Below are 13,717 nucleotides of genomic sequence, written 5' to 3' on the forward strand. Positions count from 1 at the left end.
CCCATAATGATGATGAATGAGGTATTAATTCAGATACAAGCTGGGCAATTTGCAAGTTTACGCATTCTGATGGTTCTCAAATAACATTTTGAATAGCGGGTCAGCGCCTCAATCAATTACATAAGCATGTAAAGTCGGTCTCTCGGAAAAAAATCCTTTTTCATGCATATGCATTAAAACATGTTCGCAATTATCCTCGGAAATTGCCTTCATTGGATTAAGCAGCAGTCTTGGACGTGGGTTCTGGTCTTCCCTGTGCCTTTATTAAAGCTCTGAGCAGCGCTGGCTGCAGCAGCAGAGGCGGAGTGTTTGTTTAAACAATGTTTACCAAAGAAAGGCGAAGGCGCTGCACTGTGGTGCGTGCGTGTGTGTGTATGTGTGTGTTTTAACAACAAAAGGCAAAACTCCGCTGGAAACGCTTCTGCGGGTTCTCCGGCAGATCCAGTCTCTCTTCTATAGACAGAGGCAGCAACTCTCTTCATGAGGGCACTTAATGTTTGCCTAGGACGCAATTAATTGCTGGCCTCGAAGGGAGACTTCGGATGAGTGTCCTTTACTTGGACTCCGTTTAGGGCTCTTGACTCATTATCTATGAGTGGTCTTTGTAGGAGGAATATCAGATGCACAGGGCTGACACTCGGCTTTTACATGCTGCGTGGTACAATGGACGCAGTGGCAGGGGGAAGTACTAATTACCTTAAGACTAGCTAATAACGCAGCTTTCCAACGCTACCTCTCACGGGCTGAAGTTAGCAATCAGCGAGAAAATCATCATCAGAAGCTGCGGAGAAATCACGGGTGCGCATGGATTTGGACAGGTCTGTGCTAATGGAAGCAGGGCGCGCACACACATCAGCGGAGGGAAGATTAGGGGCGATCCAGCATTTCGTGAGGACTTTAAACAGCAGCTCCCCGCCCGCCCGAGCCATCGGGCCGGGGAGCAGCCTCCTTCCCCAGGCACCCGGGGACTTTTTGGAGGTGTCGGCACCGCTTCACCATGCAGCCGTCACAGGGCTCGCCGCCTGCCTCTGTGCCAGCAAGGCCTCGGCGGGACAGGAGTGCGGATGCAGACCCGCCTCAAAGCCCCTCGCCGCGGGGCTACAGGACAGCGAGTGCCGGCCCGTGGGCGGGACGGGGCAGACGTGGTCACTAACTCCTCACCTCGAACATGAACAGAAAGGGGTCTTTTCCCTTCTGCTCTGTCAGCTGGCGAAGCCAGTTCGTTTTAATCAATCCCCAACTAAATGATAAAACCAGAAACGACCCTGCTTTTCCATGACGGGAAAGCGTATATGTATTTTAACGATTTGGGTTGATTTCCTTACGAGACGGGGACAGGAAACTGCAGCTCCCCTTTCTCTGCAGCCTCGACCCCTCGGCCGCCGCCTTTCCCGGCAGGCGAGCTCCCGTCCCCGCTCCCCTTTCTCCTCCGGGGCCGCGGGGGCTCATGGCCCAGCGCCCCCCTCCCTGCCCGGCTCGGGATAGGGCCGCACTGGGACCTTCCTTCTGGGAAGGGGGCTCCAAGCTCCTGCCCTGGGGGGCAGCCGGGGCACCTCGATCTTTCCCCGGTGGAACGGGCGGCTCCTTGCGCCCCGTCCGAGCGGGCCCCGCCTGCTCCACCCTGGACCCCGCGCTGCGGCTTCTCCAGCACCAAACTCAATTATAACGGCCGTGATTACAGCGATATATCTCCAGCGCTCTCCAAACGCTTGGGTGTCAAGGGGAGTGTTTTAGAGAGGGTGCGAGGGGCAGCAATTCATACGAGGGAGCTGACAGTTCTTTGATGTGAAAATGATGCCCCGATTTTTACTCCGGGGCGCGCAACCGAAGAAAGATTACACTGCTTAAACCGAGAAATTTAAACCCAGATGATAATAGTAACGAGCCGAAGAGGCGAGGTAGGGAAGTCAATTTTACAACTAGAAAAGCGGTCTCTGAAGGCCTTGTGCAGCCTATCGGGGCTGAGCGAGTGAAACTAAGTTCCTGATAAATCATTAATCACGGGCAGCTAAAGGCAATCATCCCTGGGCAGTCTCTAATTACCGGCGGCCCCCGGGCCGCTGCCTGCCGGTGCCACTGGCCCCTTCCCTTCCCGGTGCCCGGGAGGGGCTGCCCGGGGGGGGCTCGACCCGAGGCAGCCCGGTCCCGGGGGGGCTGCCCCGACCCCCGGTGCCCGGAGCAAAGTGGGCTCCTGCCGCCCCCCCCCAGCTGCGCTCTCAGCCCTTCGTTCCCTGACCAACGGGCGAGGATTATTAACACATTATTAAAACTCCGCTCGGAGCACCTTAATGAGACCTGCGCTTATTAGCAATGGGAGCGAATTTCACAGGAGTGAAGCGATCAGTTAAGCCATGTCTGTAGTTTCCAGACTACGCAAATGAGGCTTTTACTTAATTGAATTGAACTTCTCATGGCATTCGGAGGCTGAACTCTATCCTCCAGCGCAAGGTGGGCATCAGGATCAGTTTTGTACGAGAAAACAAGCTGGCAAAGAAGTCCTGTCCTAAGGCTAAGGGCATCCCGGGCTCCGAGCAGAGGCGTTTGTGGGGTGCTGTGGGGTGTTTCCGAGCGGGGTGCAGCCCCTGCCCTTGGCACGCACCAGCCAGATGCTGGGACGCCTTTTCCACATTCATCTTCGCAGCCTGTTGAACGGGCCAGAAAAACGAAGCGTTCCTTTTCCCAAATCTCCTGTCTTTCGCTAGCTCAGGCTCAAAATTGTCGTTCTCAGCCCATTTTGAGAAACCTCCACGCAGCAGTAATCAGGCGGCGGACAAACGCATCCTCAAGACAACTAAGAGAGGGACTGAAAACTTCAGAGCAGAGAAACATAAACAAATACATTTTCTAGCGCAGATTTATTATGGCTTCGGTCTGTTTTGCTGAGTGTGAGTCAACCAGAAGGGAATACCGCCTCAGTTTGACAGTGAGCAAGTCTTAAAAATTACGGATCGAATCAAAGTTTCAGGAGCAATTTAAAAAGCGCTCAGAAAGGCGATCCGGAGCAAGCCAGGTAGCCCTTGGCTAGCTCAGCCTTCCTCCCCCTTCGGAGAGCCGAGCTGCCACCGGGGGGGACCCTGCAGACGGGCGGCTGCCACCGGTCCCCCACGTCTTGCCCCCCCGAGGGCACCTAGCCTGCCCTGCCGTGGACAGCTCTGCCCCGAGCTCCCTGCTCACAGCCAGGGACTTTTGCGCCCCCAGTCTCAGAAAATCAGTTTTCCCCGGGTCAGGTATGCTTAGGACCCAGCGTGGCCCTTCCCTCATTATATTTCAGTTTAGGCACCAGGAAGATGCGATTTGTTGTCGAACTAAATAGAACATATCACCTCCAGTTAAATCTGTAAATTATATTATGCTGCTGCTCTGGCTTTGTTTTTCATAATTGTTAAAAATCTGAACAAATCAATTATATTAGCCATATGGCTTGATCATATCAGCTAATTTCCATTTTTTTTTTTGAAAGTAATTGTTGTTTAAGCACTGACAACTTATTAGTTAAGGTGTTTAGGAAAGATCTCTCTGCTCTTGTCTTAGTTAAAAGATGATTGAAATGACAATGAATACTTAAAGTAAAGTCATTAAATCATCCTCTTCCGTATTTTCCACTTTCTGTGTGTTTAAAGAGTTCACAACAGCAGTAGCTGAGCTGCAGCCTGATTTATACTTCTGGAATGGAGGCCGTGAGACCATCAGGCTTTCAATTCAATCTATTCCAGTTTGTAATGATTTCCCTAAAAGGAGCCAGTTTTTGGTATGCAGCAGGTAAGTAGTCATTTTTCTTAGTTATTTTAAAGGTGTGTAGTATTGAGAATGTACAAGTGGTTCCACTCTGGCATTTACACACTGCAAATATAAAACTTCACCCCTCAGTGATCTTAATACTTCGTCCATTAAATGTACTTACTCATTTAAATGGGAATGTATTTAACTGCTAAACAGATGGTCTACAGTGCACACAATTATAAAGCAAGGGTTTGTGTATGTTGCCATATTTTAGACTCCAGATTTCCTGCTTCCCTATACATTTTTCAAAGCAGTTTATTTTTCCATACAAAGCACTAACACAGGTGGAGAAGCAGTCTGGAATTCATTTCTTTTGCTATCAGAGATCCAGGGCACCCTCCTTCAGGCAATCTTCTTAATTTTCTGACAAGGATTTTAACTAGTTCTGTACTTCAGATTTTTAAAGCATTTCAAAAACCATTCTAAAATCCTCTGGACCACACTGGGATTTTAAATATTTGATGGACATTTCTGATCATGTTTACTTTATTGAGTAAATACCAAAAAAATGTCTTGGCCCCACATTGGCAAAACTGAAGCAGTGACTGGGCAATGAAAGCTGGGAGAATTTTCAAGCTGTGTACTGCAAAAGGAAGGAGAAGGTTGCAGAAAAAAAAAAAAAAAAAAAGGAAAAAAAAAAGTTATGAATCACCCACGCTGATGTTTCCATCATGAACCGGTGACATTTGCTGTAGGCCTGTCTCACCCAGGCACAGGGGAGCTGGTGCTCACCCACTGGTCAGCTGTGTGAGGCTGTGCTGTTATCTTGCCAGGGCAGGGCCACCAGCTGTATTTCTCATGCAGGTTTTCAGCCCTCAGTTAACACAGATTTGTTAATTTTCTTGCTGGACTGTCTGTGATTCTCCTCATTCACATCGTAGTGTACCCCTGAAACATAAACAAATCAACTTTCAGAATGACTATAAAGTGAGGATTTAGCTCTGTTGTATAACTGAGGCCCTAAAGTTCAGAGAGAAGTGAAATTTGCACTCATTTTGTTTGTCCCATGGATAATATTGAGCTGATAATTCTAGTATATTTAGCAACCTTATATTCTCATTGCTTTGCAAAACAAGATGTCGAAAGCGATTTGGAATCCTTAACATGGGAAATACAGTTTGTAGCCAATTGTGACAAGCTGGATTTAAGTGATGTGCCTAGCATTTCATGGACGTTCTGTAGCAGGGCAGAGCTTGAATTATGCTATTGAAGGCAGTGTTCATCTATCCCATGAAACCATTCCTTCTCTTGTTTCACAAAGCATTTCCAGCATCGTTTAACTTCTCCAGCAAATGGCTGGCTTTTATCAATATCAGATTTTCACTATGCAGTCCTGAGTCACTTTCAGATGAACTTGTATCAGCCTTTCATGCAGCAACAAAGATTAGGATTTTATCCTCCGTGTCTGCATCATAGTACAACCATACCTGGCAGAGGAAGGTGAGATAAAGTTGCATAAAGTCACTCTGAAACTCCCAGTTCCCAAATTCTGAATGCTTGACTTTTCAAGCAGCTTTGGAAATAGCTGTTTGCATCCAGTTTTCTAGATTAAATAATTAGTAAATGACTTCTTCCCACGGAAACCTCAGGATCCGTCAGTACCTGGAACTATGCTGGGTGGACCTGTGAGGGATGCACTGCAGCAGAAGGCTGCTTTTGTTTCCAGACTTCTGCAAGCAGAAGGAAGTGGCTTATGTACTGCCATCAGCTTCGACTGCTATTTGCTAACAGGAGAAGAACTTGTTAGATCAAGAAGTGAGTCTGTTGAAAAGGAAAGTCTCAATGTTTCTGCCAACTTTGACCCCTTCTGTTCCTGTTTCCCCCAGTGTTATCACAGACTGCTGCTCTTCCCCCGGATTGTCAGAGCTTAGACCTTTCAGTTGTCCCAGGCAGTCACCGTGGGCTTGATCTGAAATTCAGTGAAGTCTCTGGAATTTGAATCAGACATACAATGGGATTACATGATTTGATCGAAGAAGAAAGTCAAGTTGCTTTTTTGCTAGTTACTGCATGCCATTTACCAGAAATCTGGTTGTGCCTCAGAGGAGGTTAAAGAGAAAAAAGGACTTGGGGATGAGGGACCCAGGTGTGGGGAAAGAAGGGAAGACTGGGAGCAATACAACCCCTTCAAAAGCATGCAAGATACAGAGTTCATACTTTTGAGAGATCCGAGTGGTCTTGTTAATACAAATAAATAAGCAAAGCACAGACTAATATTTCACTTTGTCGTGGGCTTTCTCGTTGTCAGTGTGGGTTTTTCACTAGGAACCTGGCAGCAGCAAGTCCTAACAAGTAACAAATTTACAAATGCTTCATTTTGTACAAAGTTAAGGCCATGCTGTTCATGACACAAGCTATTCAACTTGGGGAGCCCTCTTTGAAGATCTATTCTTCCATATGTGGAGCTCTGATAAAGGTGTTCCGGGAAGATGTAGGTTGTCACAACTCACATAGTATCAAAAGGCATGCTGAGACACTCAGCTCTTGCATGACTCTGAGCAGTCCCGTTTCTGATGATTTTTTCTTTGTTCATCTCTTTTCCCTATGTTGGGATACAGTGAATGTATAGTGGATTGATTTTTCTGGGTTTTGGTCAGACGGGTTGCTTTTTATGTTCCACGAGTTTCATTTCACTGCCCAAACCAGGGAAACGTAAGCACCAGAAGAAAGCATGATTATCATTTGGGAAGAAACAAGACATTTTTAGAAGGAAGCATGAAGGCCCCAAAGCTCATGTGTGTATGAGAAGGGAATATGGTCAAAAGACTAACTGAAATCTGCGGCATAGCCTACACACAGATCAACAGGCACATTGCATTAGCTTCAGTGTCTCCCAGATTTACTTTTGGCTACACTGCAATGTTGATCAGTCCCCAGCCACACCACACAACTATTCCAAACATAACCCAGAGATCATTTCATCCGTTCAGATTTAAGATTTGGAAAGCAGAAATTGGTATGCATCAGAGGTGTCATTTCAACTCTTGGGGTTTGTCCAGCTCTTGGGGTTTGGGCAATTGCCATTAGAAAGACTGTAACACTTTCATTACTCTTATGAGTTTGCTGGTTAAAAAAATTCTGTCAAAGATGTGAAATTCACATTTCTGTCAGTTTGTCATTTCCTATACATGTATAGAAAATGCTTGAGAGAGGTAAATATTACCACTGAGTGAATTTTCAGCTTCAGGTAAAGCAAAGAAGGCAAGAGAATGGAGTCTTGTATTTTAGTACCTGATCTGACTACACTTCTCTGTGCTTATTTATATTAACTTTACAGAGTCGCCTATGACCCGTTATCTAAACAGATGTATGGAATTATAAATATCTTAGGAATTCATACAAGATAATTTTAAGAAAAAGCAGAGAAAGGGTGGGAATGGAGAAGACTGTTTGGTTTGAAGGGCTTTGATGTTTTTGAGAAAAAAAAAAATCTTTATAGAAAGAGGGTCTTATTTTTTATCATCCTTCCTGTCCTTGTTGACCTTCATGGTCTGTTTCTCATGGCAGAGTCCTAAACAATTTTGAATGGACTAATCCATTGAGAAATGTGAATGATAAGGAAAAAGTAGGAGAAAGGGTTCCTGAATCACATTTGCAGATACTGAACTTCACAGAGAGAACAGTAAAATTTCAGTAAGATAGAAGTGAATAAAAGTTGTGTTTCTGACATGCACTGAATCATTTCTAGAGCTTTATAAAGCATTATTTGGTTGACAATGCCTCTTAAAATATCTGTTTACGAAATGCAGTGTTACTTCCTGAAATTTACCATATTTGCTCCATGAAAAATAGCTCTTTTTCTGTGGGAAAAAAAAAAAAAGAAAAAAAAAGAAAAAAAAAGACAGAGTTAGCAGCAGAATCTTTAATGTCAAGAAATGGGCAAGATGTCAGTTTTATGCCACATCAGAAAGACAGATATATATATTTCACCATTTCTCCTATCCTATTTATGATTGTTGCAATCACAAATAATGTAGCCGAGATCTACTATCTACTTGACCTGTATGTATTGCTACATCTTGCTCCTAGGGTAACAGCACTTTGTCATGTCTATTTCTCTTCCTCTGGTGTTTATCTAGTATTTAACTCTGTCTGTTCTTCAGCAGCACAGGAACATGACTGCAGTATCTAGTGCTTCACTTTCGGTAGGGTGAGTGCTGTGCAAAGGCCATATACAAAAAAACACCTGAGGTTAACATACACGACACGCTTCTTATTAAAAAGATGGAAATCATACCTTTTTGTCTGTGCATGTTACAACTTGGATAGTACAATCTGGATGATAAAGCCAGAGTGTAATGGTTTTTATTCTGGTGATTGGCCTGCCATAAGCTACCATGTGTCGCAGTGCTTTCTCATATTCTGTATAAGCACCTCCTGTATCAGGTCTTGAAACTGAACATGAGTTTAACTGAAATAAAGATCATTTTTAGTTAAAATTGCATTTAGATTTCACTATCTTAATCTCAGTTCACATACCAATTGATGGACTGCTATTTACACTTATGAAGAAAAAATACATCGTTGTGCAGATATATCTATGTAATTGGTCTGTAAATGAATAATTTCATTTAAGTTTTCATAAATCTTTGGTGAATCCATGAATGCTGGATGTCCTGCATGAATAGCTGAATACACATACAGGTTCCACAGCCCAGCTTTGGTCAGATTATGACTTTTTGGGAGCCAGGTTTGGGTGAAAACTTATCTCTATCTACATCTCTATTTGTCTCTAACTTTCCTTCTATATCATTTCCTAGTACATTTCTCCTGATAGACCTTTCGATGATGTCCTCATAGACCTATCTTGGGCTGCTACAAGCAGCTACATTGATTCTGTTGTTTAACATTAGCTCTATGCATGATCATAGTTGAAATGAGATCAGAATTCTTTAATTAACCTCAGAAATAAGCTTTACAGATGCTGAGGAAGAAAGATGATGGTTTGTAGGAAAGGTTTAGCTTCAAAAGCTTGCAAATATTTATTGTGATCTTTATCCACTCCTACTAAAGAATGCTTGCAGGCTTTTCATGCAACAGGAAATCCAGGTGATTACTAGGTGAAAAAAATTACCTCAATATCTTGGAAGATTCTTCTGTTTAATTACAGATGGTTGTCACATATTGTCTTTGGACAGGGATCTGTCTTAAAGCAGTGGTCAAAGCATGCTTCTTCCACATAGGCAAATGTGTTGGCAGATCCTAAACACACTCATAAGGTCAGTGGAGGAGCACCTTTTTATGTATTCTGCAATTAAATCTGTGCTGTTCTCTATATCTACCTTGCAGTCCAACAGAGCTAAAAAGGGTAGAGGCTCCTGTGGCAGGGATTCAGGTCATGCACATATTCCACACCATTACACTGCATTCCCAGGAGAGAACATGCTGTGTCTTTTCCATCTTGGCACTTCCTGGGGGCTGCCTGCTACCCCATTCAGGTATGTTATGTCTTTCCCTTTCTTCTGAAATTGTTGCTCCCTAACTACTTTGGAGAGCAGTGTTGACCTTCTCTCCTGCTCTCACCACTCTCAGCAGTGCCAATGTCCCTCAGCACTCAGGTAAAAGCCCTTCCTGCCCTATAGGAAGTAAGGCATGCAAATACCCTTTTCATCAGCTTGTTCTCAACCTACCAAAGAATAAATTGTTCTTTTCTCTTGCAAAGCAGTGTGCAGATCTCAGCAGGATGCTTTTCCAAATTACGATCCTTACATTTCACCTGAGTGCTAAATGCATGAAAGTGGTTACTTATAACAATCCATTTTAGGTAATAAAACGTTCAATGTATTCCCCCCCTATCTTTGAGAAATATCACAACATTTGTGTAGTCGTTTTGCTCTCACACAAATGTTATTGCACGTGTTTTCAGGAAGTTTCCCTATGGATTTGGAATGTCACTTCTCTTTTCTAAAAGACCTTCTATAACAGTTATCTCCTGTTTGGATTTTGGAAGGCAGGAACTAGACACAACTAGTAAAAGTGCCTCTGGAAAATTTCTATTCCGTTACTGTACCCACCAGGAAAAGTGCCTTCGACCACAAGTTGAAAATACTTCTCAATTAGAGGAAAAGAAGATAAATTGTTACTTCAGTTTGGTTTGATAGATGTTCTCCAGCTATCTGTGAAAAGCTACTTTCAAAACTAGCCAGATATGATATTGCAGAAGAATGAATTTAGCAAGTGTGGCCATATGTTGGAGAAATAATGCAGGTGGGGTTTGCCACAGACTCCTTGTACAGCATTAAATGGGATGAAATTTTGCTCTGCTGGATGTCCCACCACCTCTACCTCAGACCTGGGATCAAAATCAAGTGTGTTGTCAGCAAGTGCAATTTCTGAGACGCTGGAGAGGTTTTATGAAATTTATGACCCACTGCCTGACTGAGATGCTAAGTGCAGCACCTGGAGCAGTGGTGACAGCAGTAGTGAAGGAAACTTTGGAAGAAATGAATTACTCAGAATACTATGTACTGTTGTACAAAGCTTTGTTTAGACCATGTTCTGTGTTTGGGCCTGAACTCTGTTCCTTTCTTGCACCCCTTGTAACATTTTAATGCTCTCAGTGGTCAGACTAACAAGCTGAATAAAATTATTATTATTTACTTCTCAGTCTATTACAGCTGCCCTTCCACATATAAAGAAAAAAGGATTCACTGGAAAAACAGGTGACTGTTGCAGCCAACTTTTCATTATAGAAAAAATATTTAGATCTGTGCTTGACTTGCCAACAGCATCAGCACTTGACCTACAGAAAGATCTGTTGGAAAAAAATCACCCAGGTCCATTAGCAATCCTCTGATTATAGCCTTTTAAAGTCTCATTATAACTAGCCCTGTAGTGAGCTGAGACAACATGTTGCAATGTGTCTCTCACTCTGGACAATCAGAGTGACTCATTAGAGCTGTATGGCATGAATACAAACACAAACAGCATCCTCCCACTCTTCACCCTCCTTGGAGCCAAGGCCCATAGCACTGCCCTGTCTGCAGCTCATACAGTCACACTCTAATGACCTTTAAATAAACTGGGGGTGTAGCTGGAACAGTGTGGTGCTGGGTGTGGATTACAGGAGCCATCCAAAAAACTTCAGTAAATACGCCGTGGAGTGATGTTATGCCACACTCAGCACCCTGCTGCCCTGTTTATGCTGCCAACAACATCCGAGCCCAAGGATTTTAAAGCTAGCTCAAGAGTGCCTCCATTTGTTTGCATTTTAGACATTTCCTTGAAATTGATGGTAGTTTTAGATCTTTGTTTTTCTCTGCCAGATGAAGTACTCTGCAGTGGTCCTCATTGTCTCCCTTGGACTTAGTTTACATAATATAATCAAGTTGCCATCTTGTCTGACATATTAGACAGGTCAATTCATTCTGTTTCCCAAGGTATGGTGTTTCTATTAGTTTTTGATTAATTTTTGGTCATCCCTGGTCCATGTTTTCCACGCAGATTTTAGTGTGGATGCAGAGCAGATCTGTCGGGAGTGGGCTGTATGAGTGCCAACCTCACTGATGCATTGAGCAGATGTAATGTAATAGCAAGTCCCTGAGTTGTCTCATTACACCTGAGAGAATAGGTAGAAGTGCCTCAGTATTACCTAAATATTGGATGAAACACACAAGCTGCTGCTGTGGATGGATAACCAGAAGTTTGGACACCAGCTGGCTCCAGAGTTCCTCTAGTGGCAGCCTGGGTACCTGACCATGGAGGTGAAGAATCTCCTTTGGGTGGCCAGCGGGCTACAGCTCGACAGTCATTACAGACCAGGTGGTGGACATGCATTGAGATTCGATGGAGGACAAAATTAGTTTGATTAATTATATGGGTGTGTCTGCTGTAGGGTTTTAGCTTAGCATGGTTCTGCAGAGAATATTCCAATTGCCTCCCTCTTTGTGCTTGGCTTCCTGTTGCAGACTAACATCAGAACACACCTGGATTCCTTCCAGATGAACTAACCTGGACAATACCTTCCTGCACACCACCTACAAACATGTTTTCAACCCATGGGACTGAACTAGAGCTAGCAGAAGCAGGAAGCTCCTATAACATATAAGGGGCAGCTGACAGGTACTGGTACCACCTGTTTGTGGTGCTTGCTGATGGAGGTGGCAGCTGATGGTGCATGGGTGGCAGGCAGGAGGAAAAGCTTTTAGGGATCCTTCAGAGCTGCAGTGACTTTTCTCTCCAGAAACTTTTTTTTTTTTTCTATTTATCAAAGTGAAATATTTTCTTAGAGGAATGAAGAGACTATATTATAGTGATGTCAGTACAGTATAGTACAGTGCTCCCTGGGTGAGCCTTCATTTTCTTGGAAAAGGAACTTTGATATTCTGCTAGTCAAGTCATTCAACTCAAAGTAAGTGAGGGATGGCCTCAAAATCAACACAGCTAAACCAATATTTAAATAATTCAGTGAAAAATAAATATTTTGTCAGTGGTATGTGCTATTGCTTGTTGTGGGGTTCAATCATGTGTTTTTCACTGCAGTTGATATTTTTCAGCCAAGTGCTAATGGTTGCCATCTTGCTGAAAAGTAAAGTCATCTGTGACACTGGCAGGTGGCAGGCCAATGCAGGAGCATGAAAACATTTCTCAGTCATCTTTCATATGGCTTTAACAATCAGAAAAAATGTTTTATTATTTAAACAGAGCTTTAATATAAACTTTACATTAAACTTTGCCTAAATAATAAAGTTTTTTCTTCTGACTGTTAAACCAATATTATAGCAGGTTAGAAACTAGTTTACAGTTTCTTCCACCAGGTTCTCACCCTGCTAGCATACATTCATAACCGCTCCCCTACCTGTCCCTTTTGTGTTTTATAAACTTCTCCTATTTACTGTTTGGGTGATGCTGAGCATCCCATCTGAGAGTTCATGGGATTGCCTGTACAGTAAATGTGAGAAATTTATGATACTCAGAAGAGATATGCAGATAAACCATTATAACTGTGTTTTAAGACTCCAGTGCATTTCCTGCTGGTGCTGGGTAGCTTGGTCACTCTTGCAAATATTGCGTTCTCAAGATTTCCAGTCAGTGTAGAGAAAGCTGTGTTCCCAGTCCTGGGGCAAGCAGAAGAGAAGGGTTTCATCAGAACTGGTTTATGAACAGAGCAATATTGAAGAGAACAGGGAAAAACCTCAACTGCTTGACATGATAAGGCTTTAAAAAAAAATCGGTGCAACCTGACTGGTGTGTGTGCATGCAGGTGCTGTGGGATATTACAAATGCATTGCTTCCCTATGAGATGTTGTTTGTACCCTTAGATGTAGAGACCTCAGGTATAGTTGAAAAATGTGGTAATAAAAAGTATTTTGTAGACTGAAATAGTACCCTCTCCTCGCTGAGGAGTGTCAAACGCATATTTGGGTCCTGGCTAGCAGATGGTGCAAAACAATCTGGTTTATAGTTGCTGCAAGAGCCTTCACTTGCAAAATTTCTTTTTCTTTTGTGGAAAGATGTCTTAATAAGTAATATTTTATATGTCTAGTAGTATAGGTCTTCTTTTGAGAATGAAATTATTTTGTATTTATTGTGATCTAGGTATTGGCTTGTTTGTCTCAAATTTTATTGTTTAAGTCTGTCATTCTCTTGTTATTTAAAGCTTACACTGACCTTGTTTTAGTATCAAACTTTGTATTGTCATAAAGACTGTTTTATTTTGACACCTTTTGATAAGATATCTTTAGTTACTCTACTATCATATGTTTATGTTTTTCTGCCATTTCATTATTTCATCTCTCTAAAATCTGGCTGTTAAATTAAGTCCAAATGATACATTAGCATTCTGACTAGAATTTGCATTTCCTAAAATTTGTATTAAAATGCAACCTGTCATTAAAAGGGTGGCCAATTTACACATTTTCAGCAGCCCTTGTTACTCAATCTGGAGATGTAGACAGAGCAGTGCTGCACTGCAAGGGACTGAGTAACCTTGTTTGCC

This window comes from Netta rufina, assembly GCF_964035555.1.
Source record: "Netta rufina genome assembly, chromosome: 6".
NCBI lineage: Eukaryota > Metazoa > Chordata > Aves > Anseriformes > Anatidae > Netta > Netta rufina.